Genomic DNA, 15,214 nt, shown 5'->3' with positions numbered 1-15,214 from the left:
CAAGTATCTCCATTAACAAGCATGTACAAATACTCAACATATGAAATTAATTTGGCAAAAGTTACAAATTTGCTGAATTCCCAAGTGGAGAGAAAGACATACAGAAAAAGAAACACATTCTTGGCAATTACTTTATGAAAATCACACAACTACAGCTCCAGAGTGATCACATTCCCTGTCTGGGTACACAGGACTATTTGGAGAAATCTATCTACCTGACTAACATCCAGAACACAGTGTGTGAGAACCAAGAAAGGAAAATGTGACCTCGGGCTGTGTCTGTCATCACAAAGTGATAGCTGGCTGTGTGGTAAGATAGCGGCTTCATGTGCTCAGCGTGAGTGACTTGTAGTGAAGCGGTATCCTCATAGGATATAAAATCTATACACAGATTTCCAGCCAGGGAACAGCAGCTGTAAACAGTGCACATCTGGCACGCTGCATGGTGCCATGCATATTACCTTAAATATGGGGTTGGCAAAGGAGGGGGTGGTGGGTTTGAACTTTGGCCTATGTCAGGAATTCCTTTTCTTTTTATATTTCTAAGAAGAGGACTTCTAGAGCCTGGATCTAAATCACTAGCATCTGATTGGGATAAAGAGCAGGCATGTCTGTCTGTCGCCAGGATTTCAGGGGAACAGTGACAGAAAACAGACCACAAAAAGTGAGTGAATGGAAAAACAGCATTTGAGGCACAGATGGATTGCAGACACGTGGAGCATCCACACACTGATTTCTGCTCTATAAACATACGCGCCGAGTTTATAAAAAGTCAGGTCTAGAATTATATTCTGGCCATATGTAAACGGCAAGATCCAAAGTGATCCTATGAGGGCAGTGACTGCATGTGGCTCACACTCCTTGGGAGGAGTGATGTGGGGGTGCCATGACAGTTTTTGGGTCAATCTAGCTGTACATAAAGGGTGCAAGGATTCAACAGCAGCAGTGGCAGCCGATCTCGCGTCCTTCTGACCAAACTTACACCAAATTGCTCAGACCCCTATGGCTTTGGCGAGAGTTCAGGATGCAGTAAAGTGTAGCCGCGGCCACAAGATCATTTGCGCTAATTGGAATGAGCCCTTAAAGCGAGTCTGTATTGTTGGAAACGTCTGTGGATTGTCGAATCTTCTGCCATTTTCGACAATCGGAACACTGAATTCCAACTGTCGAGTTACAGTCGCGTAAAGAGAAAACTGCCAGGGATTCCGACTGTCCGGACATTCCGACAGTCGGAATCCCGGATGGACTGGGACAGGTACTCATGTAAACAACTGAAATTCTTCCTAATGTGTGCCTAAATAAATAAATGTAATTTATCCCTGCATAATATATATGTGTGTGTGTGTGTGTGTGTGTGTGTGTGTGTGTGTGTGTGTGTGTACATGGTGGTATGGAATATAGATTATGAGCTTTGAATATAGATTATAAACTTTGAATGTTCAAATATTTTCTATACATCGCTGCGGAATATGTGTGCGCTATATAAACAATTATCATCATACACTACTCAGTTATCCATATAGTCACATGCTTCTGTCTGAGACGGAGAATAGGTCAGCGGTTAAGGATGCGCCTGGTATCCAGTAACATCTTACATCCACAGACAGATACACAGGGGTTATAAAAATCCTTTTTCCATGTCCTCCAAATATTTAGACAGCTTTTAGATGGCAATACCAATGTCACTAGACAGGAGGATCTCAGACTCTGGAGAATCACATTATGTAATCAAAACACAAAATAAAAGGCACAAACACCCAGCCTGCCAGACTGGCCTGGAACATTAAATATTTAAGGATTAAAACTCAGTCTCCAGACACTCCACTCCAAAGGTTTAAATATTAAAGCCATTTTTCAAGCTTGCCTCGCTAATGTATTCTGCTTTCTGCTCGGCTCCTTCACATAGAGGGGAATTAGAGGAGGAGCTAGACAAAATGTAGATTTATTCAGCTACCACGTCATATATAGGGATTAGAAATTATTTGGGAATGGATGACTATCAAAGGGTATTTAGCCAATTCATTGCACTTGGCACAGATTCACGATGCTCTATGTAAAATAAAAAGTAAATCATAAAAAAAAAAAAGACTAAATAAAATGCACGCTCCCATGTAGTGTAAATCGAATAGAAAAATAGTCTTGGCAGGCAAAACTATATAATACATATCTGTACTATATAGTCAAATCGAATGCATTTTGCGTACCATTCGATCCTAATCGAATTGGGATCAGATTGCAAGCAAAATCGCACCGTGTGTACCCACTATTACATCAACAGCTCAAAATAAAAGGGTGCCGGACACTTTCCCGACAGTCAGGAATTCTGACAGTCAAAACCCCAACAGCCACCGGCTATTCACGCTGCAGGCTCCTTGCCTGCAGCGTGGCGAACCCGCAAGGGGCTTTGTTGCGCTTGCCCCGCTGTCTGATTCCGGCCAGTCGGGATCCCGACGACAGGGACTGTCGGGACTATATACCACACCCATATTAAAAATGCTGGTATTTAAAAAAAAAAAAGTGTTTACATCAACAACGAAAACTCGTTAGCACTGGTGATAGTGACTACTAAAGGCCCCCATACACTACTGTGATTTGGGCCGTTCCGACGGATCAGGAAGAAAAATCGGGCCAAATCGGATGCGTTAAATGTCACATCGGGTACGCTGCGCATTCCGTGGGCATCGGACCAGAGTCAGAGGTTGGACTTGCATGGTAAAGAAAAGTACCAGTAGGCGCCTTTTGCACACAAGATATTACAATGTAATTAATAAAAATGGATAACCTACAAAATAAAAATACACAAAATATTATGAATGCATGCAGAAACAATTTAAAACATGTACATCAATAAAGTGCTGTTTAAAAATGGTATATATATATATATATCAGGTCCCGGTTGATTGCTCAATTATGCGCATATATAGAACATGTGTTAGTGCCCTGAATAATATGGGTGGAATTCCCAGCGCTGTATTGGGGGACAACAATGGGGGGGGGGGGGAATCAGTGGATTTTTTGTAAGTCCTCCCAACATGGAATTGTAATCCACAGGAAAGTTCCTTAAAAGCTCCTTAGCAGAGAAGTTGAATACGGAGTAGGCACTTTATTATTACCTTTAGTTGGTATGGACCACAGTGATAAGCCTCCTTATTGTAAATTGTGGGGCTCTCGGCAGGTCCCAGTCGGGGTACGTGGGTGCACTTATCCGTCACACGCCTGCAGTGTTGGTTGGTGTGGAGCGGTTACACGGGCCAGCAAGCCAGGTGTGAGCCGCTGAACACTGCGGCGGGCGGAAACGTCCTCTCTGTGGGGGTCTCGTGCACGTTGCTGCCGTACGCCGCCGGGATGGCAGGTGAGCTGTGTCTCGTCCGAAATGACACTACGTATCTGCGCTGGTGAGATCTGGCGGGGACCGGGGTGTGAAGAGTTGTCGGAGCTCACACTGGGTGAAAGGTTCTCCGGGTCCTCGGTCTCAACCAGCAGCAGGAATTCCTTTTCAAGACGCGTTTCGCCGAGCTCAGGCGGCTTTATCAATTGGGAATAGCTGGGAAAGTCAGAGGAAAGTCAGAGGTTGGACTTGCATGCAGGTCTGACCTCAACTTGGACCTTTCCTCCCAGTGGCGGGGAACAGGGATCACATGTAATATTTCACGTGTGAAAGGACCACATGTGACGTATCTCATGCGATCCTGTCACCCAGGAAGGTCCCGGGCGGCACGTGGGGGATCGGATGGCCATACACTGCTACGATACATCCCCGTAGTGTATGGCCAGCTTTTTATAGTCCACCCATTGTCTTTGGGTGCACAGAAGTTGAGTCAGTGCGGTGGAAAAATACTTTCTTTTACTGGGTACACACTGGACACCATTACGAATGATTCAGCAGATACCTACTGGTCTGAATGATAAGATGTAAATAGCGTACAGTGCGTGTGCACAATGTTGCGCACTCCCACACATCTTCAGCGACATCCTCCAGGAAAGCAGCACAGACCCTGCTCCTCATGGGCAGCATCCGTAAGTGCATATGCACTAATACTTTACCTATAGTCACTTTATTTATAGTCTCCAATAGGCTTTCCTACCACCCATCTCTAGATATATTGTTGTTATTAACCATGTAGGTCTACCGGTACTAAACATACTGATTATTTGTCCATAAATAGATACACTGACACCTGACATGTGTGAGGCAGGTAATTGGTTTACCTATATAAATCTGGAATTTGACTGAATGATTAATGTTCTCATGTAACCTGAAGACTTCTCCGCACACATGCCATGGGAATTAACTATAAACGCATGATGTGCATGTATGCTAAGCCCCCGCCAATACCCTTGTGCCTGTAGGTTGCAATAAAGCATAAGACATAGGTGGTGTTACATTCTTCTTTATATGTAGTGATAACAGGATACGGTCATTAGGTCTACAGCAACTAGGTCGACAAGCATTGGGTCGACATGGGTTTCGGTCGACAGGTCATTAGGTTGACACAAGCATTAGGTCAACATGGGCAAGGTCGAAAGTCAAAAGGTCAACATGGGGTTTTTCACTGTTTTTTTGAGCCGACGTGCAGTATTTCATGCCCTACCATCCACTAGGGGGTGGGGGTAGAATAAAATAGTGCCCAAAGCATTGCGAGCAAAGCGAGTGATGTGAGGGGATGCGGTGCACTTCAAACTGTGTCCATGTCGACAGTTTTGACATTCGGGTCAAAAAAACTGTGAAAAACCCCATGCCGACCTAATGTCCTGTCAACCTAAACCCATGTCGACATTGTCCCTTGTCGACCTTGCTGCCTGTCGACCCAATGCTTGTCGACCAAACGATCCACACCTGTGATAACATAGCAAGAGTTGATGGTTCACCAGTGCTATATCTATAATGCACCATTGCATAAACAGCACAAAACAAAGCCAGAGGGGTGTGAATGAGCTCTAATTGTTTCACAATTCAAAACAGACTCATTAGCCTGTACAGGCAAAGGCTAGCAAGCAATTATTGCAGATTCAAACACCCCCCCCCCCCCCATTCTACATACATAAAATGGCCAAATACATTAGCGTTCCAGCAAAAGGCAAGAGCGTAAAATATCACTTGGAATCAACATGTCCCAGAATGTCCCATCAATCAGAAAAAAAATCAATATGAATTACAGGCCCCTACACTCTGCCAAAGAACAAAACCGAGAGGTTTGTCTGAAATCAGCAATTAGTAGGAACATATCATTCATGACAAACAGCAACGTCTGAAAGTACTGTGATTACTTTCCATTAGCGCTCAATATTTCTCTTCCCACCAGCTCTGACATTTCTGGTTACCCTGGCTTTCTGCTCAGAAATCGGCATTGTCCCTATATCAGGAAACTTCTATAGTCAAGTTTGCACCCACTCTGTGTGGTCAAGTGTATCCAAAAGCTATCAAAAATATTAAGGAAAATATATAGTATTATATCATCTTCCATCAGGGATCTTCCAATCAGGACAAGCCAAAAGTCTTCGTGTCATAAGCAACAGTTAACTTAAGTGTATAGACCTGGCAAGTAAAGGGGCCGACACACGGGGAGATTTGCTGAGCGTTCTGAGCTATGCTAGATCACTCAGCAAGATCGCTCAACACGCAGCGTTGTGTGCTGAGCAATCTGTCAGGGCCAGGGTTCAGTGAGAACACTGACCCTGACCGAATAATATCCAGCACGCTAGATATTAAATCGCCAGGCAATAGCGATGCACAGGACCACGCATCACTATGGCCTTTACACACGGAGAGATGTAGGGGCATTTTCTAAGCGATCCTATGAGCTCACTTAGCAAATGCCCTGAAATCGCTCTGTGTGCAGGCCCAATAAGGGCCTGAATCAGAGAAGAGCCTCAATGGATTTACATACATCTCTGATAGTCATTGATCTGCTTTTGCACAGGATCAGCAGCGCAAATGTGCAGATCAGTGGATGTGAGGAAGTTCACATTGCCCTAAGCCACAGCATGATTGACAGTGAGCATTTTGTACTGCATGCATGCCTGGGGGGGGGGGGGGGGGGGGGAAGAGGGAACAGGTTAGTATCGTAAAGATATGTTGGTTGATTTGCGTACAGCATCTGTGGTAAGTGCCGAAGCAGGGGGACTGAATGCGACTGCCGGGGAGTCACCGTGGATCGCAGGGAGTCAGTGGGGATCGACGCGGTGCCCGGGCCGGAGGAGGGTAAGTATAGACCAGCCATTTTACCCCCACTATACACGTTGGCGTGGAGTCAATTTCATAAAGTGTGGCGAGCGGCGAGCCCTGCGAGGGGACGCGTGTCCACACGCTACGCTTCGGGCTTAGTCCGCTCGCCCCCTTTATAAAATCAACTCCACGCCGACGTGGATACTGGGGGTATGACGTGGATAGTGGATATTAAGCATTGTGTATTTTTAGGGCTCCAGAGCCACTTACGTAGCCAGCATAGTGCTGTATTGGTATTCTCAATACACCACTATGTAAACTACGTAATGGGCGCCCTAATAATACACAAGTACCCTCTCTTTTTACTGGGGCACTCTTATAATGGAATAGGTTTTCAAGTATAGAAATCTATACACATTTGTGTCCAAAGTATGACTGATCTCTATTCATTACAGACAAGGGACAAATCCCCAGTCTTTTGTATTAATACTTAACTTTTATTTGTATCTATTTTTTTTTTATAGGTGGAGACACACACACACACACACACACACACAAATACAACAAAGGACACACACACACACACACACACACATATATACACACACACACAGATACAACAAAGGACACACACAAACACACACACACACACACACACACACACACTGACATGAATAATTAAAAATAAAGTTCAGTAATTTTGGCACCAACTTCTGTATTTTAGACAGTCTTGTATAACCACTTAATCTGTATCTTATTTGCACAAGGTGTACATTAACTGTACACCTTGTGCAAATAAGATACAGATTAAGGGGTTATACAAGACTGTCTAAAATACAGAGGTTGGTGCCAAAATTGCTGAACTTTATTCATGTCAGTTTATGTTGTGCGTGTCCTTTGTTGACCTGAGGGTACCCCAGATGTCCAGTGCGCTTGCAGATGAACCAATGATGCGTCCTCAGGCATATTTCACAAGGACTTTGTGTGTTGTAGAACAAATAATACATTTATTACATTTCTTGATAAGATTTTGTTTCACATAAAACACGACCTTGGGGCTTATGTAATAGTTTGTGCTATGCAGACTGTATTCTGGTGAGTGTCTATATTTTTAAAGCGGCCATCATTTACAAGGGAAAACCAACCTGGTTCTGCCTTGTAAGTTGATAGTGACTTTAAAGATTCGGACATATTCGCCGGAATTCCCAAGCAGGGTATTACATATGCCCCCTTGTCTGATTTTTATTCAATCAATAATGCCTTCATACAATAGCCAGTTAGTAACCAATATTAAAGCAACAAGAATTTGGTTCAGAAAATACCAGAGCATTAGTAACGCTGGGTACACCTTGGCAGCTTTATCAAAATATAGTGACAAACCACATGCAGGTAGGTGTGCTCCCAGATGTCTGTGACGGACATTGTTCAAAGATGTATTGCAATGGCTGTGCAGCAGAGAACAGATATATCGGTGCATCTGCCTGCAGGGACAGGTGGTGACTGACATCTCAATCTGGGCGGGAACATCTCAATGCCACCCAGCAGTGACATCAGGCACAACACATTGGTAAGTAAATATACTTACCAATCATCTGCCCAATCATTAGACAGGTCAGTGGATCAGCCATCGACCTGGTGTGTAACCAGCTTTAGTCAGTAATGAAACACTATACTGGTATACTGGTAACGGTACCGCCGCGGAACACACATCCTCGCTGCTTTGCAAATGGATGCTTTGCTTATTTGATTTTATTTATGGTTTATTATATAGCGCAACACATTCCGTTGCGCTTTACAATTGGAATATACATCCGTTCCCAGAATAGAGTACAGGGCCGAAACCATTCGATGGTCGCCAGCCATCAAATGATTTTTACCGTACTAGCAAGACTAAAGGCCCATACACACTGGGCGACTTTCAGCTGAAAGTCGCTCATAACAGCAGGTTTAAGCGGCTTTCAGCTAAAAGCCGCCCAGTGTGTATGGCCTGGCGATAAGTGATGCTGCATGCTCCCGCATCATCGCCATCGGTATTACCAGCAGATAAGCAGCTTTGAGGACGGCTTTGCATAGCGCTGAGCTATGCAACGCAGTCCCCCCCCCTCCGTCGGCACCGGGCAGGGGGAAAGCCGCTCAGTGTGTATGCACTGAGCGGCTTTCCCCGCAGCAATGACCGTGGTCATTGCTGTCCATACACGCTGGGCATAGTAGCCCAAAGTGTATGGACCTTAAGTCAGTCTGGACTGACCTAGACTTGCGGAGTCCCGATGTAAAAAACGGGACATGCGGCTGACATCCTGTGACAACACTACGCAAAATCACCCATCCTTCATTGCAAACTTATCCAAGCATAAATCTGCCCAAACCCTTTAGATGGGAGTACCTGCTTTACATGGCTAATCAGCGCTTCTGCAATGTACATTGTTATGGGATTCATTTCTCTAACCTTCTATGGCAACAGGTCTTCAGGTCTTTGTACCCTATTGGATAACTTTCTGCAACTGTCTTTATTTTAATATATCTATAACCCAAAGAGAATCACAGCTGTAACTACAGCTAAAGGTGCTTCTATCAAGGGGTCTGGTATGTTTGATAGACAGCTGTCATGAGAATGTCAACATGGTCAATATATCAACAGCCCTGTCTATAAGGATAGGTTTACAAATTATCCCTGGTGATCTAGTGGAGTCTTATCTACCAGAGGCATCTCCAGCATGGTCTTCCAGGCCCTGGGGGTCATGCGAGAAGTAGCTCTGGTGATATTCCAAGCAGTGGCACTCCAGTAAGTATTTTCCCCCTATGCCAGTGGTTCCCAGACTTTTTAGATTCACGGCACCCTGAAGAATCAAAGATGTTTTTACAGCACCCCTAGACCAAAGGTTTATTATTGAGGGGAAAAAAAAAAAAAAACAGGATTAATTTGTATTGGTCATTCTTAGATTAAATTTTGTGGTGAAGGACAGGATTCACTTCTGACTGGAAGCCAAAAGCACTGGTTTTGCCTGTTAGTAGAATTGGTCCTTGACCACCAACCCAAGGCACACCTGCAGGTATGCCAAGGTGCCACGGCACACACTTTGGGAACCATTGCCCTATGCCCAATCCCTACTACCAGCATTACAAGAATGTCAGCTTTTGAAATGGCAAAATTTCAGATTTTTCCCATTCAGAGGATGTCGATTTGAAACCTGTCAATATTATGAAAGTCAACATTGTAACCGGATTCCATATCAAGTACTAATATAAAGTAAAGTAATGGGGACCTATTTATATAATTGTTAATTTTCTCCCACACACCTTTTTTTAAGCAGACATTACATCATACATATATCGTCTTGATCAGTGGTAAGAATGACCAAATTAACCATGAAAATGCCCAGAAGGTCGGATACGTCGATAGATACTGTAAACCACATCCATTTAAATAAAGTTAACATTGTTTAAGCCCAACTGCATCTGAAATCGAATTGATCTATAGCTAGCTAAGTAAATAGCCTGATACAGAGATAAATACTGGCTTGAAAAGATGGGATGCTATATACTTTGATGATATAGCCACACCAGTCAGAAAATTACCGGCTCCGTATAAAATTTATAGACTTGTGACTAATTGAATTGGCAGCATTACTGGTAGAGAAAAGCTGCAGCAGAAACATCTGCAGATAAAAAGTTTCTATGCAGGGACATTTAAGGTTGGGACACACTAGGCCCTTATTCTGGTTTACTCGCAAAGGCAAATTCATTCTCAAATTGACAAAACCATGTGTGCTGCAGGTGGGGCAGATGTAACATGTGCAGAGAAAATTAGATTTGGGTGAGTTATTTTGTTTCTGTGCAGGGTAAATACTGACTGCTTTATTTTTACACTGCAATATAGATCTCACTGAAGAAAAACCCCACCCAAATCCAATTCTCTCTGCACAAGTTACATCTGCCCCACCTGCAGCGCACATGGTTTTGTTCATTTAAGAAGGAATTTGCCTTTGCGAGTGAACCAGAATAAGGGCCTAGGTTGACATGTCTGCGGGCTCGAGGTTTTGCTGACAGAGCGAGCAGCCGATTTAGGGAAGTATACACACTTACTGATCGGCCAATTCTGATGCAACAGCTGGGTGGGCATTTCAATATGCCCATCATGCTGTGTTGGCGATCCCTGCAGAAAGCGTTTGGGCAGTCAGCGTGGTGCCTGCGCACACAGACATTAACGCTGCACAACTGACGCATTAGGTGATGTAACCACCGCATACCTGCTCACGGTATATCAGCCATTCAATTAAATGGCCGACATTTCTGACAGCGAGTACCTAGCTTTATACGCAAACATGAGCATTTCTAGAACTGTACATTTTTTATATTTTTTTTTATTCAGCACAGCTAACAGTCAATGCCCACTCCTTTCCCTACTGCAGAATGGGATTAAATTCAGCATGATGTGCTGCCAGGCATGGCAGCCATGCCCAGCTGCACACATATTAGCCAATTATGGCAGTCCTGGCATTGTTGCTCACCTCTATGGGGTGTGATGCAAAACTTGCGACCCAAATGGACGTGATTTGCTGTTGTCAAACTGCAAATCCCATCCATCAGGAGAACTGAATTTCCCCCTCACTGGTGAACTGTTTAATAAACCTTGTTTTCAAACATGTCAGTGTGATCTTTTCTGTACAAGTAATAAAGTCAGGTAGAGTGAAGGTTGCCAGGGTAACCCGAAGGAAATGATCGGCAACCGCTCTCTGCTTAAAAGGAATGCACTCTTTACTGGCTGGAAAACAGGGTCAGCAAGTCCAGTATTGTGACACCAATCAATTCACTTCTGAGCACAGATGAATTCCAGCATCACTGGATGAGTGCAATGTTGATCTAATACTGTAACCGACATGTTAAGCGATACTGAATTAGGGTAACTTAATGGTCTAGTTGTAAGAGGAGTCCAGCACTACAAATCAATGGCAACCTATGCCTAAATACCTTCTAGAATACAAAGTTAGTGGCCCCAAAACACAGGAAAACACATGTCTAAAGGGAAGATAGACTGAAATACAATATTTTAACGTTACTTATCACTGAACGTCTCAGGGCATTTCTTATGATCAGTTTTGAGGCACTGTTTTGTTGTGATGCATCTCCTCTATGGCTATCTGTCACACAATATATCAACCGGCTTTAGCTGCTGTCAATGAGGATAAGGGTTAGTGGCAAACTGGTGCTTTCCCCGCAGGCAGCATTCATAGGGCTTATCAGAGCGGCTGTGACAGGAACATGGTATTTACACTGCAGACTACCTGCGGGCAGGAGGGACAGATAAACACCATTGTCCTATGGCTGAATAAGGATTAGACTAGGAAATGTTTGGGATTTAAGGTTTCTGCTAAAGGTGTGTAATCATAGCAAGGAGAATCGCACATAGGAAAATAAGTACCTGTTCTCACACTGGGGCCAGCGGTCCCCTCCACTTTACCTTATTTACGCAGACTGTGGAATGGAAAAATTATGTGATCACCAAGCAAGAAAGTTGTATCTGTACTTTACTTTCTGTTTTCGGAAGTCTCTGGGGCAGATTCAATTAGCTGTGGGTTGTGTGGAACACATTATTGTGGAAAACATTTCTGCTCACACCTACTGACGGACAGGACAGAAATAAGCACTAACAGCTGCCTCAGGGTTGATCGCTGGTCTCTAATGAATAATTCTAGGCATTTTACCTGAGAGGAGACCGCATGATACAACCTGTAGCTAATTGAATATGCCCCGCTGAATGCTGTGTTCCCAAAAAAAGAGATACAAAACATCTACTACATATACATGTAAACAACAGATGGTATTGAAATGTTAAACTGGTAAGCAGCCCATCAATACGACAGAACATCAGCCAAATGGATAAACACCTGAATTGCCCGCCCGCAATTGTTTAAGTGAGCCCTGTAGCACAATATCGCCCATTATTTTAGACAGGGTGTTAAACAAATATTGTTTTGGTGCTGGGCACCTATTCCTTTTCACTGATCACATCTACATAGATTGGGTTTAATAGGGAAAGCATGCGAAAAGCCCAACTTGTAGCATATTTCTGCTTGCAAGCGAGCAGAAATAATTGGGCACCCACAAAACAACTGAATTGCTCCCTTATGGTGAGTACACACTGGCTGATCTATAGGCCGTTTAATAGATGCACCATCGGCCAGTGTGTATGAGCGATATATCTGTGAACGGTGTTGTTCAGATATATAATCGCATCAGCTGTACAAACACAGCTGATGCCAGTTATAAATAAAGCTATATAAGCGCATCGTGCTGTGTGTACAGGCAAACCACTATCCGCCTATACAGCCGTGCCGGGAGACAGCAGTGATTGACAGCTCAGTAGGCGGGCGAAAGATTGCCAATCAACAGTATGTGACAAGCAGAAATGACAGTCTAACGTACATAATGGGAGACTCTGCTTAGCACGAAGGATGTGATATGCAGTGATGGAGTGACATATGCAGTATATATAGATAGCCATTGCTGTACCTCAGTGCCAACCTGATGACAAGGAAGCAAGCAAGAAAGTTGGTTAACATATATAGGCTTACCATACCATCCTTCTAAACCGGGAAACTCGTGAAATATACAGGTTCTGTGGCTGGCTGAAGCTAAAGCCCCCCATCCACTACGCAGACATATCTGAAGTTACAAATCTCTTCAGATTTCTCTTGAACTCTCCCAGATATCTGATCTGACACTGGGGTAATTTTTCACTGTATTCACGTGAGATAAATCTGGTCAACCCCTGACAGCTTCAGATCAGATGGATCTTTGGTGCAGCGCGTAAAGGCCCCCATACATTAGTCCGACGTCTTAGGACAAGTCGGACCTGATTTCCCTGGCAGCCCCCAGGGGATGGGGGACACACGATTAGGCACTTGATGTGCCAAGTTTTGCATATGATAAATCGCAATCGACTCCAACCCGATGCGCACGGGACGGGGGGTCTAGACATGTAAATTGGTCCGATTTCACTACCTGATCAATCCGAATCAGGTGAATCGGGCACAAATCGCATAGATGGATCTGAGACTCAGCAGCACATCTGATCTGAGAGAGTTCAGATTTGGTCTTTTTTTCATCAGATCGGTCTGTCAGATGCATCTGAATCTGACAAATCAGGCCAAATCTGACTAGAGGATGGGGTCCTTAAGCCTGCATATTACCTTGTGTAATTCAGGTACAGTGTGTAACCTGTTTAACATATGAGTATGCTATTTTAAAGGAATGATAAGCCTACTTATATAGCACCAGCATATTCTATTGCGCTTTACAATTGGTCATGTGGTGGTGGTAGAGCTTGATTGCACGTTTCAACGTACATCAGCATTCTCATTGGATGAATCAATCGCAGGCGCTTTTAGACCTTGTACTGATAAATAGAATGCCCAACTGGAAGCACCATATTCATACAAACAGTGCCAGCAACAGGTCATCTCCAACGAGGGGAGTGGTTGGGGGGCACAGTGCTGAGTGGGGTGTACAGATAAGCCCCCACTAGCAGATAACAGCTGGGACCATGGCACTGGCACAATCACAGCCCCTAGACCAGCTACAGGACGCCACAAAGTGCAATGATATGCTGGAGTCGTTGCAGCCCCACAGTTACAGTGGCATCTCCCCATACACACAGCCATAACGCCGGCACTAACGCAGCCGCCACCTCCCCGTTATCTGGAGACATCGCCGCGCACGACATGCATCACAAGTAAAAGCCTGGTCAAACGCACCTTCGTTACGGGGATGGTCTGCTGCTCTCTACGCCGGGACTCGCCTCCGTCTCACGGGCCCTCTGCTCCCAGATCCAGCCGCACTCCTCCTGGGGGGGGGGGAAACAGCGAGAAAGCGTCACAGCCAATCAGAGACCAGAGAGAGGACGACACACAGCCAATGGGTGTAGTGATTCGTCATTCACGTGGGGCTTCTCCCCTCCTCGATAGGGCGAATCAGAAGGCGACAATAACACCTTCTCGGGAAGGTGTGCACAAGTCCCACCCCTCAGTTGCTGGAAGTGCTTCCAGAGTGAGGCATGAGCCGCAAAATTGGGCGGTGCTTCAGACCGTACATCATCACTGTGTAATACAGAGGTAGAGCTGTGATTTTCCGTGCGGTAGCCGGTAGCTATCACTAGCAGCTGCAGACGGCAGGTGATCAAAATCGCTGTAGGCAGCAGGAGGCTGTCAAATCGCTCTAGTGCCACATCTACATTTCCAACACAGGAATATATAGAGATTGTAACGATTGCAAAAATCACAGGAACATGCTGACGCGGTATAAGTAATGTTAATAAACAATAAATGGGATTCAACCTGTTTGTGGCCTTGGTTCAGCTTGGCTATGGAGTTTTTTTGCCTCTCCACGTCAGACTCTACCTCTCTACAAAACTTTAAATGGGCTCTAAAGTCACACGTCATTTAACGTCATCAAACCCAACCAACGCTCATCCTAACCTCTTATTGCTCACTTATACCCCATCCTTCATGTGAAATTGGCTTGACCCCCATTGTCCTGTGTAGGCCCTTGTTATTCTTGTCTTGCTTATTTACTTTGTAAGGCTCTGCGGAACAATTTTGGCACCATATACGTAAAAAATAATAACTTACCATTTTATTTGCTTGTAGATTACTGTATGCCTGCTGCTTCCTATGTATATATGTATACCTCCCTATTTCAGCTGGTGATACCTGAATAGATGCTGTGCAAATGCACCCAGTAGGGATGACCATCAATGATTCACAATCATCAATGGTTTATGACCGATGTATAATTGTTTTGCCATGGATTGGCAGAACCAGGTAGTTTTCCTCCATTGATGGCACAGCTTAATCGAATAGGTTTTTTTTTTTTTTTTACCCAATGGGCTGGGACACGAAAGCATCGCTCAGCCACTGACACCTGTAAAGCCCCGCCATCAGGTTCTGATTGACCCTCCGGGCAGTCAGTCATATAAAAGGGATGGCCATCAATAGGTAAATCCATAAATGGTCATACATTACATATAATGCTACCATCGATGGTATTTTC

The 15,214-nt window shown here is 44.4% G+C and overlaps 1 protein-coding gene across 2 annotated transcripts in view; it reads right to left on the bottom strand.

Annotated features, from left to right (window-relative positions):
- The window catches only part of GLCE (glucuronic acid epimerase), a 51,482-nt gene extending 37,425 nt beyond the window's left edge, over window positions 1-14,057 (bottom strand). Inside the window, exons 1-2 of one of the 2 annotated variants that reach the window (XM_083184406.1) lie at window positions 13,921-14,022; window positions 11,586-11,638 (exon numbers count right to left, since the gene is read on the bottom strand). The gene's annotated coding sequence lies outside the window, so the exon portion shown is untranslated. Of the gene's footprint in view, window positions 1-11,585; window positions 11,639-13,920 lie in introns of both variants that reach the window. The other variant, XM_083184405.1, reaches the window with a different exon arrangement.
- Between the last annotated feature and the right edge of the window lie 1,157 nt (window positions 14,058-15,214).

The sequence above is a fragment of the Crinia signifera genome, chromosome 4 (assembly GCF_055691185.1).
Source record: "Crinia signifera chromosome 4, ASM5569118v1, whole genome shotgun sequence".
In the NCBI taxonomy this organism is placed as follows: domain Eukaryota; kingdom Metazoa; phylum Chordata; class Amphibia; order Anura; family Myobatrachidae; genus Crinia; species Crinia signifera.
This window is presented reverse-complemented; position numbering and strand designations above follow the sequence as displayed.